Here is an 11,785-nt window from a genome sequence, read left to right as displayed (position 1 = left end):
GGGCTGACATTCCCAGGTCCAGGCACTGCCCGAGCCCCCCGAGCCCTCAGAAGAGGCTTGGTGCCTTTTGGGGGGGTCTCAGGCCAAGGCAGATCATTACAGGCCCAATGCTGCAGCACACAGTGTCTGTGCCCATGTCCCACAGATCTCCCTCCCCGCAATTCCACAAAAATCCTCTTTGAAATACGCAGAGATTTTCCCAAAGCCACTCGTTGACATCCCCTCACTGCTGTTCCACGGGCAGGGAGGAAAATCCCTTTCCCAGAAGTTTTTCCTTCGGTTAAGAGCAGAGCTTCTCCTCTCCAGGATTAAACCACGGTGACATTTCCTTTTCCCCCTTTCTTTGATCCGTTTCACCTGAGGCTGGCAGAGTCCCGAGCTCACCCCAGGTTTCACTCCAGCCCTTAGGGTGAGTGCATTTATTGCTGCATCTGTTCTCCAAACTCAATCCCAAAACCATCCAGCGGTTCCTGCAGGGCTCCCAGGGAGCCTCCCTGATCCAGAGCTGCTCCCACACCACTTCCACCCCTCCTGGGTTTGTCCTGGTGGTCGGGGCACCCAGCACCACGGCAGGGCTCCACTGGCTCTGTGTGCCAGGGTTTCCCCTGGGTCCCTTGGATCCAGAGTTCCACTGGGAGCAGGGCAGCTTTGGAGTGACCCAAAGCTGGGGTGGTGTTGTACCCCCAAACCCCTGCCCTGGCACAGGAACATCCCGGGAGGGCTTTCCTGGCAGCTGAACCCCAGGAAGGGCCACCAGAGCCATGCTCACCCCTGCCCAAAGTCCCTTCTTCTGACCCGAAAATCCGCCAATCCCAAAAATCCGTCAACCCCAAAAATCCCCCAGCCCAAAATTCCACAGACCCCAAAAATCCCCCAACCCCAAAATCCACAGACCCCAAAATCCACTGATCCCAAAAATGCACCAACCCCAAAATCCACAGACCCCAAAATCCACTGATCCCAAAAATGCACCAACCCCAAAATCCACAGACCCCAAAATCCACTGATCCCAAAAATGCACCAACTCCAAAAAATCCATCAACTCCAAAAATCCACTGACTCCAAAAATCCATCAACCCCAAAAACCCACTGACCCCAAAAATCTACTGACCCCAAAAATCCACTGCCCCCAAAAATCCACCCACTCCAAAAATCTACTGACCCGGAAAATCCGCCCACCCCAAAAATCCGCTGACCCCAAAAATCCATCAACGCCAAAACCCCACCAACCCCAAAAATCCACTGCCCCCAAAAATCCACCCACCCCAAAAAATCCACTTACCCCAAAAACCCACTTACCCCAAAAATCCACCGACCCTAAAAATCCACTGACCCCAAAAATCCCCCGACCCCAAAATGCACCGACCCCATCAGTGTGGAGCAGGGGCCCTGGGGGAGCCCGGGCCAGGAGGAGCAGGGTTCCCGCAGCCACAGCCCTGGGACAGCCCCGAGCGTGTCCTGGGACAGCCCCGAGTGTGTCTCGCTTCGTGTGCTCTTGTGTGGGGTAGAGAAGGTGGCCCTGTCGTGTTGTTCGTGAGCTGTTCTTCCCCAGAGAGGTGTCCCATGTAAAATACGTCAGTGCAAAGTGTATATTTTATGTGAGAGGAAAATACATTTTAATAAAGGTAAAGCTTTGTTTAGCTGTAAAAAATGGCAACTGTTCAAGTGTACAGTAACTTCTTACTAATGTATGAAAATCTGTGATATTTTTGATTTGATTGTATTTGTATTGCCCAAATAAAACATTTTGGCTGTATTGTTCCTAACTCTTACCTTTCCTTTTTAAGGGGGGGGGAAGTGTATTTGTTTCACAATAATTGACTTTATTCGGGGAAAGGGAAAGAGGAATGACCAAATTTTCCACAGTGAATTACCAGCTGCCCTGAGCAAACATCGTCCCTCTTGTGCTGCAGCTCCCACAATGAATTCCTGGATGGATTTTTCCTGCACGTTGCTGTTTATTGGTGAGAAAGGAACAATTCTTCTTTCAGCTCAGGCAGAGCTCGGGGAGAGCCCTCGAGGGCTCTGTGAGGGGAACTCTGTGGGAGCTGAGCAGTGACACCGGTGGCATTTCAGCCTTAGGACAAAAGGGAGACAATTCCCACTGCCAAGGGCAGGGATGGATGGGATGCTGGGCAGGAATTGTTCCCTGCAAGGATGAGGAGGGGCTGGGCTGGAATTCCCAGAGCAGCTGTGGCTGCCCCTGGATCCCTGGCAGTGCCCAAGGCCAGGCTGGACACTGGGGCTGGAGCAGTCTGGGACAGTGGGAGGGGTCCCTGGGGTGGGATTTGAGGTCCCTCCCAGCCCAGCCCAGCCCAGTCTGGGGCTCTGGGACCCTCCCGAGCCCAGCAGTTCTGCTAGCACAGGGCACAGGGCACAGAGCGACCCCCAGAGCATCCCCAGCATTCCCAGAGCACAGAGCACATGGAGCCACCTCCAGAGCATCCCCAGCATTCCCAGAGCACAGAGCCACCTCCAGAGCATCCCCAGCATTCATTCCCAGGGCACAGAGCCACCCCCAGAGCATCCCCAGCATTCCCAGGGCCCAGAGCCACCTCCAGAGCATCCCCAGCATTCCCAGGGCCCAGAGCCACCTCCAGAGCATCCCCAGCATTCCCAGGGCACAGAGCACAGAGCCACCTCCAGAGCATCCCCAGCATTCCCAGAGCACAGAGCCACCCCCAGAGCATCCCCAGCATTCCCAGAGCACAGAGCACATGGAGCCACCTCCAGAGCATCCCCAGCATCGCCGCGTTTCCCTGACAACCCCACCAGACACAGCTCTGGCCTGGAACGCTGCTGAAGCAGGAGAAGCGTGATGGGAAAAGGGGGCTCGGGAAGCGCTTCCGTCTCCAAAGGGCCTGGAAACACCTCGGGAACATTCGCACGCTCCTGAACCCCTTCAGCTGCTGCTGACCCACGGCTGGGAGCTGGGAGGGACACATGGGGCAGCCGGGAGCCAGAGTGGGAATATCCCGGCAATATCCTGGGAATATCTCAGGAATATCCTGGGAATATCCCTCTGCCAGCACTGCTGGAGTGGGAGCTGGGATCAGGAATATCCCGGGAATATCCCGGGAATATCCTGGGAATATCCTGGGAATATCCTGGGAATATCTCGGGAATATCCCAGGAATATCCTGGGAATATCCTGGGAATATCCCGGCAATATCCTGGGAATATCCTGGGAATATCCGGGAATATCCTGGGAATATCCTGGGAATATCCTGGGAATATCCCTCTGCCAGCACTGCTGGAGCGGGAGCTGGGATCAGGAATATCCCTGGAATAGCCTGCATTCCCTTCCCTTTTCCCAGAGCACAGCCTGGGTTCCCTTCCCTTTTCCCAGAGCACAGCCTGGATTCCCTTTCCTTTTCCCAGAGCACAGCCTCGATTCCCTTTCCTTTTCCCAGAGCACAGCCTGGGTTCCCTTTCCTTTTCCCAGAGCACAGCCTGGGTTCCCTTTGCTTTTCCCAGAGCACAGCCTGCATTCCCTTTGCTTTTCCCAGAGCACAGCCTGGGTTCCCTGCCCTGCCCAGCAGAGCCTCCTTCCCACCAGGAAGGAGAAACCCAGGGAATTTTAATCAGAGGTTTCTATTCTGATCACTGCTGCCCTACTCCGGCTTCATAGTTCCCATAAACCCTTAAAGAGAGTATCAGGCTGGGTTTATTTTGATGGATTGCACCTGCCCACTCTCTTGCATTTTAAGGTGCCTCATTACTGGGTGTTGGAAGATTTAATTTCTGAGCATGTGGAATAAACCTTGTACTCCGGCCACTTAATTGGTTCGGCAGTGCTGCTGTGCCCGGGTGCAAAGCCAATAAAGGGAGCACAGAAAAGGAGAATATGAACAGCTCTGACTTTGAACAGATAAGCTCAGCAGACAGGCCACACTTTAATTAATACATGGAGAGCAAGGAACGCTGCCTTAAAGAGAGATTAAAGAATTCCTTGAGATTATTTGGTTTTTAATTCATTTTTGTGTCCCACACTTGTTTAACCATCTGCGTCCCTTACAGGATCTTCAGCTTTGTGTTCATGCACCCCTAGAAAAAGGCACTTTGCACATTAAATTCTGGAGGAGTGCAAAGTGCCCAAGAACACTTTAATCATCACCTTTACCAGAGGATCCTCTCTAGTAATTATCTTTACTTAGATTTAAATACTTACTTGGGGTTAAACTGGCCAAGAATTAAATTTATTGCTCAATTTCTCCCACCAGAGATCTTTGCAAATGGAATTCAAAAGGAGACAGGTGGGGTTGGCTGCTCTGAGGATCTCAGTGGGGATTACAAAAATGTGCTTTGAGTGGCTTGGCGTGCAGGGAGTTAAATGGGGATCATATGTAAATATTATACACGTATATATAAATTATAAATAGAACAGAATTTTGCTGCAAGATACATTTTTCTAGGCGTTTTTGCTTCTTGCATATGGCAATTCCAGCGAGCACCTGGCCTGGCACCAGCAGCTCTTCCCTCCCAGGGCAGGGAACGGAGCTGGGCAGGGGCTGGAGAATCCCTGAGGAGCTGGGCAGGGGCTGCAGAATCCCTGAGGGAGCTGGGCAGGGGCTGGAGAATCCCTGAGGGAGCTGGGCAGGGGCTGCAGAATCCCTGAGGGAGCTGGGCAGGGGCTGCAGAATCCCTGAGGGAGCCGGGCAGGGGCTGCAGAATCCCTGAGGGAGCTGGGCAGGGGCTGAGCCTGGAGCCAAGGAGGATCCCCAGGGATCTTTTCCCTCTCTGGAATTCCCTGCCAGGAGGGCACAGCCGGGGGGGTCGGGCTCTGCTCCAGGGCACAGGGACAGGAGCAGAGGGAACGGCCCCAGGCTGGCCCAGGGCAGCTCAGGGTGGATATTGGGAAAATTCCTTCCTGGAAAGGGCTGGGGAATGGTTGGGCTCTGGGGTCTGAGGGGTTTTCCAGCCTGAACACCCCCAGGTCCAATCACTGACCCCCCCAGCCCATCAAGGGGATCCTCACACCCCAGCCCTGCCCTGGGAGCAGCCCCAGCTCCTCCTGGATGGGCCCCAGGGCCCAGCTTCCCTTTGCTCCTGACAAACAACCCCTCTGGAAAATGCATTCCCTTGCTTTCCCCACCTGCAAATGCCAGCAGGAATTTTAATGGGATATTTGACTTGTTTGAGCAAATGCAGCCTTCATTAGCTGTTATTTTTCCCGGCGATAGGCACTGGTAAATCCCACACCAGACTTTTGTGACTGTGTCTAATAAATGTTGCCTCGAGGCCCGGTGCTGTCTTTAATAAGCACAAATCTTGCTGCTACGCTGCTTTCCTGGCCTTTCTTCCCAAAAAGAAATCGCTGCTGCTGCTGCTGCTGCCTCACGCTCCCCAGCCTCCCTTTGTTGGCAGAAAGGAGCATTTTTTCCAAGGCTCTGAACGGAGATTGTTTTCTACACTTTAAAAAAAGAGACCAAAACAGCACAAAAAAAAAGCCCTGTCTCTTTAATTGCTGCCTTTTTCTAAGGAAAAGGAAAAGCCAGTGACATTTGGAGGGCTGGGGGAGCCCGGAACCATTCCATGCCCCTATGAACACACAGAGGGAGGAAATGCATCCTCGTGTTGACTGCAATCATCTCCTACCCTCCCTGAACTTCCTTTATCCTCTTCCTTACTTTTTATAAACCCTTTTTTGCCAAAGCCCCGAAGTTGAAGGCCAAGGTCACCCAGGCAGCTCTTTCTCTGTGAGTGTGTCCCTCCCCAGTAAAAGTTATATCCAGGAAAATGTAATTTAATCACTGATGGGGACCCATAAAGCAAAGCCACGCATTGTGGATGCAGAGTTGTTTATGGTCCTGGAGTGTCACTGATGGCAGCCATAAATACAGGATGGATCCCTGGGGAAGGGGACAAGGGCAGTGAATCCACAGCAGCACCAGGTGGGAGTGGTTCTGCCATTCCTGTGAGCTGGAGGCACCCACAGGGATCATGGATCCATCTCCTGGCCCTGCACTGACCCCCAGCCATCCCACCCTGTGCTGGGAGCCCTGCCCAAACCCTCCCGATGCAGGAGCTCCCAAACACCTCTCTGTAACTTCTGGGTGCAGGCAGCTCCTCTGCCTCTCGCCCTCTTGTCATCTCCATAGGATCCAGGCTGTTTTCCCGAGTTTCAGGCTGGGCTGTGCCACTGCTGCACCACAGGCTGGTCCTGGATGAGCAGGATCATGCCAGGAGCACCTGGCAGTGCTGCCTGCCCCGTGCCATGTGCAGGTGAACAGTTCCCCCTGCTGCACCGAGCTGTGCCCCCGTGCCAGCCCCTCCCGGGCCACCGAGCGTCCCTGCCCTCACCTGGGCAGGTATGGGAGTGTGCCTGCTCTGGGAACATCCCTGCACTCCCCTGGGCAGGTACAGGAGTGTCCCTGCCCTCACCTGGGCAGGTACGGGAGTGTCCCTGCTCTGGGAATGTCCCTGCCCCGGGAATGTCCCTGCACTCACCTGGGCAGGTATGGGAGTGTCCCTGCACTCACCTGGGCAGGTACAGGAGTGTCCCTGCACTGGGAGTGTCTCTGCACTCACCTGGGCAGGTACAGGAGTGTCCCTGCACTGGGAGTGTCCCTGCACTCACCTGGGCAGGTACAGGAGTGTCCCTGCACTCACCTGGGCAGGTACAGGAGTGTCCCTGCACTGGGAGTGTCTCTGCACTCACCTGGGCAGGTATGGGAGTGTCCCTGCACTCACCTGGGCAGGTACAGGAGTGTCCCTGCACTCACCTGGGCAGGTATGGGAATGTCCCTGCACTGGGAGTGTCCCTGCCCTCACCTGGGCAGGTATGGGAGTGTCCCTGCACTGGGAATGTCCCTGCACTCCCCTGGGCAGGTATGGGAGTGTCCCTGCACTGGGAGTGTCCCTGCACTCCCCTGGGCAGGTATGGGAGTGTCCCTGCACTGGGAGTGTCTCTGCACTCACCTGGGCAGGTATGGGAGTGTCCCTGCACTGGGAGTGTCTCTGCACTCACCTGGGCAGGTACAGGAGTGTCCCTGCACTGGGAGTGTCTCTGCACTCACCTGGGCAGGTACAGGAGTGTCCCTGCTCTGGGAATGTCCCTGCACTCACCTGGGCAGGTATGGGAGTGTCCCTGCACTGGGAGTGTCTCTGCACTCACCTGGGCAGGTACAGGAGTGTCCCTGCTCTGGGAATGTCCCTGCACTCACCTGGGCAGGTATGGGAGTGTCCCTGCACTGGGAGTGTCTCTGCACTCACCTGGGCAGGTACAGGAGTGTCCCTGCTCTGGGAATGTCCCTGCACTCACCTGGGCAGGTATGGGAGTGTCCCTGCACTGGGAGTGTCTCTGCACTCACCTGGGCAGGTACAGGAGTGTCCCTGCTCTGGGAACGTCCCTGGCCTCACCTGGGCAGGTGCAGCTGCCCGTGCTGACCCCAGGACACTCCAGGGGTGTCCTCCTGCAGCTCCCCCAGCCCTGCCTTTGTCCCAGCAGCTCTGCTGGATCTGACCATGGCTTGGATTTCCCTTCAAACCCACTGAGGCCTTTCCCCCTCAGTGTCCCCAGTCAATCCCATTGGTTTCCCCTCCCTGCCACGGTGTGCTTCAGGGGCAGGAGCTGATTTACCCATCCTGATAAAGCACAATAAATGTGAATAACCTGCAAACAATAACCCAGCCTGGGCTCCTCAGAAACCAGAGCTTCACCAGCTGGGAGCACAGAACCAGCAACGGGCAGGGAGCGTGTTTGGTCCAGAGAGGTGAGGGTTCTGTGATCCAAATAAAGTTTATTGCTTAAACACAGCTTTGAGAGCTCCAAGGGGGAAAAATGCTGGAATTTTGTTCCCTCTCCCTCCTGCAGAGGATTAAGTTTTACACCCCAGGAATTGTCCAAGGATCAGCCAAGTAAAAATACAGGATTTCAGATTGCACTGGCTCTCCTCAGGAAACACCTCCCACAATTCAAAATTCACATTTTCTGCCTTATCCCTCACTTTGGAGCATCCTTTCAGAGCATGGGTGGGTGCTCTCCCCCCCATTATTTCTTCCTTCCTTCTTTTATCGATCCATTTTGCTCTGGCAATGTGAAATTCCTATTTTTATCAGTCCAAGGCAGCCTTGCTGAGACGTGCTGGGTTCGGAGTGGGAGCGATAAACCCACGGAAACCCAGAGATAATGGCAAAATTTGCCTTCTGGATTTTTGTTCTTCCCCTTCTGCCAAGTTTGAAATGCAAATTGCAGGGACCTGTGGTGTAGTGCTTAAAGCTAAACAAATGCAGCTTCAAGTCAAAAATCTCATAAAGAGCCAGGAGAGGCTCTGAGGATTCCCAGGCTGGGGCTGGAGCTCGGAAATGCCAACAGAGGCACATTGCATCCAGAATGTGATGTGTCAGGACAATCCAGGCAGCAAATTAATTCCCAGGCTGCCTCTGTGACATTTACCTCAGGTGCCCACTGCTCACCGGCCCTTTCTGCCCCTCATTGTGGTCCTGATAAAATCCCTGCTGTTTTTGATACCCTGCATCTCGTTGTGTCCCTGATAGAATCCCTGCTGTTTTTGATACCCTGCACCTCGTTGTGTCCCAGCTGCCAGGCTGGGAATTCCCATCAGTTGTGGGAGCCCAGGGAATCCCTCTGGCTGCCCTGGAGGGCTCCAGACCCTGCCCAGGGGGCTCAGAGACCTCAGCACAGAGCCCAGGCCCCCTGTGCCTTTGACTGAGCCCTTGGAAAAAACAATTACCAACCTTTATATGAAGGATTACAAGGCACAAAACTTTTAGTAGAATGATAGTGAATTTATCACAGGGTGGAAAAATAGATTTTTGGGGTTTTTAGAATGGGGGTTCAAGGAGAAAGATAAAGGAATCTGGGCATGTCCAGCCTTTCTCCTTCTTCTTCCTCTTGGCCTCCATCTCCTGCTGTGATGGTGGCACTTTTGGATTGGTTTAGAGCAGAAGCTCAGTGTCTAACATGGGTGATAGGTGTTGGGAAGTTATGGTAAATATTGTACAGGTAGTTTTTAATATAAAAAGATAACACTGTCCAGGGAAGGCAGAGTGTGTCTGTCTGTCCTGCTGAATGGACCTCGGCAGGGCAGGAGAAAGAATTTTATAGATAAGGAACAATAAACAACCCTGAAAATGAGAAATGAAGAGCTCTGACTCCTTCTTTGAGCACCAGGCTGGGAAAAGAGACTTTGTGACACATCTGGGGTCACTGTGAGCAGCCAGAGACCCAAGAATCAGTGATTGTTTTCCCGAGATGCCAAAGGGTTCCAGGGCATGGGAGCCCTCCCCTCACCCTCCCAGCCACGTCCTCTGCTCTGGGAGAGGGGACAGGACCCTCCTGGGGCTGTCCACCATTGAAGCCTCTTGTGTTTCCGTGTCACTCATGGCACTGCCCAGAGAACATCTGCCATTGTGACCTCTCCCTTCCATGCCCAGTGCTCTCACCACTGCACAAGGACCAGAGCTGCTTCTGGGGTCGTCCTTTTAAGGATGCTTTGTCCCATCCCAAAAAGGGCACAGTCTCTCCTTTGGGACACCTGTGTCCCCCAGATTTCACCCCCTGGGGCCGAGGGGCACCAACACTGACCCCTCTTGGCTCTGAGCCATTGCCTCCCCCTGGATGCAGTCTCTGTGGCACAAGGAATGAACCCCACCCCTCTGGGCACCAGCAGAGCTCTGATCCACACCAAAGCTGGGCAAGAAAACACTGAGATTTAACTTACCAGCCCTTGGCAGGCTTTTCTGGGGCAGACAATACCAGGGAAGGATCATTTATCATAAGCACATTCCTCTAATATTCAGAGAAACAATTTTTCAGCTCTGAGTTATCTGTTATGGCTCCTTTTATGTTCTCATTCCTTACTACGAGTTTCTGTTCAGGAGGAAAAAAAAAATAAGTCTATTTCAGAGTGACTGGAGTCCTACATGCAGCTCTTGTGTGAGATGTTCAATATTTTATGATTCCTTTCTTCTTAAGTATTTCTAAGAGGCAGAACGTCGCCGGCTGCCGAGGAGAAATCGGATTTGTTACCATTGAACAATCCTCAGAAAAGGAGATGGAACCACAGAGGTGTGGGGGAAGCTTAAAGGTTGAACTCTTCCATCTCCAAAGGAACACATAAGGCAGCTGGAAATAAGAGCTGTGGCTTCTGACCTTTGTGCCATCCCAGTTTTGAAAGAGAATCCGGGATTAGGAGCCAGGGGTGAATTTTGGCTCCAAGGCTGTCGTTGCCTGGCATTGGTGCAGGGAGAGGATCCCTGTCCCTGGGAGAGGCTGCACCCCTGTCCCTGTCTGCCCTGGGCAGGACCCCAGAGAATCCCAGTGACCCTTCTGGGCTGGGAAACCCTCCCAGGGCCACCGAGCCCAGCCTGGGGCTCATCCCCACCCTGTGCCCAGCCCAGGGCTCCGAGTGCCACCCCCAGGAATTCCTGGGACACCTCCAGGGATGGGCACTGCAACCCTCCCTGGGCAGTTCCTGTGCCTTTCCATGGACCCCGTTTCCATGGGGGAATTCCTGCTGCTGTCCAACCCAATTCTCCCCTGACAGAGCTTGGGGCCATTTCCTCTCCTCCTGTCCCTGTTCTCTGACTCTCCCCCGGCTGTCCCCTCCTGGCAGGAGCTGTGCAGAGCCACAAGGGCCCCTGAGCCTCCTTTGCTCCAGGCTGAGCCCCTGCCCAGCTCCCTCAGGGATTCTGCAGCCCCTGCCCGGCTCCCTCAGGGATTCTGCAGCCCCTGCCAGGCTCCCTCAGGGATTCTGCAGCCCCTGCCCAGCTCCCTCAGGGATTCTCCAGCCCCTGCCCAGCTCCCTCAGGGATTCTGCAGCCCCTGCCCGGCTCCCTCAGGGATTCTGCAGCCCCTGCCCAGCTCCCTCAGGGATTCTGCAGCCCCTGCCCAGCTCCCTCAGGGATTCTGCAGCTCCATTCCCTGCCCCTGCTCCATCCCCTCCACATCTCTGGTCCTGATGGTCCCAAAGTGCCCCCAGTTTAATCCCCTCAGCCCCTCCTGGAGCAGCCACATGTTCAGGTTTTCCCAATCTCAGCAGCACAGAGGTCACCATGAGGTGGAAATTCTGCTCCAGCAGCAACGTGAGCCCAGGAGGAAAAAAAAAAAAGCATGAAACTGCAGATGAAAAGAAATAGTGCTAAAAAGGTCATCCAACTCTTCCTCCTTTCCTTCTCTTACTTCATAAATCATTTTGTTTATGTAAGGGAGAACAATAAAGCAGGCCAGATTTAGAAAACATTTTTTCCTGTCAACAAGCAGAATGATTGATGCTGTGCAAAACCAGTATCTAAGTAGGAAAAAAAAAGCTTTCAGGGATGATTTACTGAAACCCACCGAACAATTGGATTGGGATGCTGAAAAATAGCAACTCCTGAGACTAAATTAATTAATGAAATATTTGGGAATGGCCTTGACTAGTTAGGACTAAACAGAAAGGGGGTGGGGGGGGACTGCATAAGATTGTGTTCAATTCCAACCTACTCTCCACATTATAAAGGAAATTATTTAAGAACAACAATGCAGCCCAAATATCTGGAGGCAGAAGAGGAGCCTTGAGCAGTGGAGCCTTCTCAGGAGGCCTTGGTGGCCGTGTGACAAGCTGTGAGTGGCTCTGGGATGCCAATTCCCAGCTGGGGTCCCACAGTGTCCCAGTGCCTCCTGCCCTGCATTCCTGGGAAGGAGCTCAGGAGGGCTCTGCAGCTCAGGAATTCCCATCAGGAATGGGATGGAGGGACTGCAGGGTGACAGGACAGGGACAGGGACAGCCCTGCAGCTCAGGAATGGGATGGAGAGGCTGCAGGGTGACAGAGTGATAGG

At 53.8% G+C, this 11,785-nt stretch overlaps 1 long non-coding RNA gene across 1 annotated transcript in view; it reads left to right on the top strand.

The window, feature by feature from the left end:
- Positions 1–1,833: 1,833 nt before the first annotated feature.
- LOC139594615 (uncharacterized) overlaps positions 1,834–11,785 on the top strand; it is a 276,219-nt gene continuing 266,267 nt past the window's right edge. Inside the window, exon 1 of the long non-coding RNA XR_011680681.1 lies at positions 1,834–2,231. This is a non-coding gene — a long non-coding RNA (uncharacterized lncRNA). The remainder of the gene's footprint in view (positions 2,232–11,785) is intronic.

This window comes from Agelaius tricolor, unplaced genomic scaffold (genome assembly GCF_023055355.1).
Source record: "Agelaius tricolor isolate 1412-34295 unplaced genomic scaffold, bAgeTri1.0.p SCAF_11, whole genome shotgun sequence".
Taxonomy (NCBI): Eukaryota; Metazoa; Chordata; class Aves; order Passeriformes; family Icteridae; genus Agelaius; species Agelaius tricolor.
Note: the sequence above shows the minus strand (reverse complement) of the source record. Positions and strands in the feature narration are given on the sequence as shown.